We start from the raw sequence: 1,285 nt of genomic DNA, 5'->3' as shown, positions 1-1,285 counted from the left end.
TGAAGGAACTCTTGATTTTTCTCCCTAACATTGCCCTTTCCTCCACCAGCCTTCATCTGAAGTACTCAGACCAATCTTGGAGTGATTCTTGATTGCTCAGAGGCTGCGACCAACGTCCACCAAAATCTAGTTAATTAGTTCATTTCTTGCCACTGCTGGCACCATACCCCAAGCCACTAATATTTCTTACCTGGATAACTGCTGTAGTTCCTAACACATCACTTTCCACTCTTGCTTCCTTGTCCATGCTACCAATCCCTTTACACCACCCTACTTCCATTCTTAATATATAACCTCTTAAAATGTTCTAAGCTCATTCCTATTCCTGTTCAACACTCGTTTTTCCATCAAACACTCCCTGGTTCATAGGTTGGCAGGCTCCTTTTCATTCTGATCTCAGGTCAACTTTTAACTTCCTTAGCCAGAGGTTGAATTCTTTATTGTATCCTTAGCATCTAGAAACAGCTTATAGGTACTCAAATACTTGTTGAATAAAATAGAATACTAGGTTGGAAAAGTAAGTTTTAAGGACATGGATGCAGAGAGGATGCTTGATTCTCGGTCTCAGCCATGTCAGTGAAGGATGCTTGTATACTCAGTGTTTCTTTGAGAAAGTGGTCAAAGAGCTTTGCTCTTGCAAACCTCACACCAACTGAAATTGTTATACCTGATTGTCCATGGTGAAGATGTATTAACTATTCACTGCTTCTCTACTCTTTCTTGTGATCATAAACTTGCATGCATTCTGCATCTGATTTCCAAGTTTCTTTACTGCTCCTTTACCAATAACTTAGGCTGATCAATGTATTGTAAGCTCTTGCTTTTCTTCTTCTTTACAAGCTAATTTTTCTAATGACTTTGTTTATAAATGGAAGTTGCTATTTGTTTGAATTACTGCAGAAATGATCAGTGTAGAGCAGCCATATTTTAACAAGGATAAAGGTCAGAATCAAACACCACTGGCAACTTTCCGCCAGGCCACACTTGTTATAGAACACAAACTTTTCATATCCTACTCAATTCTCAGCCACTTCACTATCAGTATTATGAGAAGCCGCAATCACTATGAATGTACTTGCTGAAAGATAAGTAAAATATTAGTTCTTTTTAATTGGCAGACAGTTGTACTGCTTATAAGACATCTGTCTTGAATACCTGTATATGAATTAGATGTATGGCTCGTGTTGCCAGCTGGAGTAATTAAGATGGTCACATATTGTATTCTTACCAAGTTTATTTTCTGACAGGTTTATATGTACACTTTAAAGTTCTATTCATTATATTT

Source organism: Pteropus vampyrus, unplaced genomic scaffold, assembly GCF_000151845.1.
Source record: "Pteropus vampyrus isolate Shadow unplaced genomic scaffold, Pvam_2.0 Scaffold19, whole genome shotgun sequence".
NCBI classification, from domain to species: domain Eukaryota; kingdom Metazoa; phylum Chordata; class Mammalia; order Chiroptera; family Pteropodidae; genus Pteropus; species Pteropus vampyrus.
Note: the sequence above shows the minus strand (reverse complement) of the source record.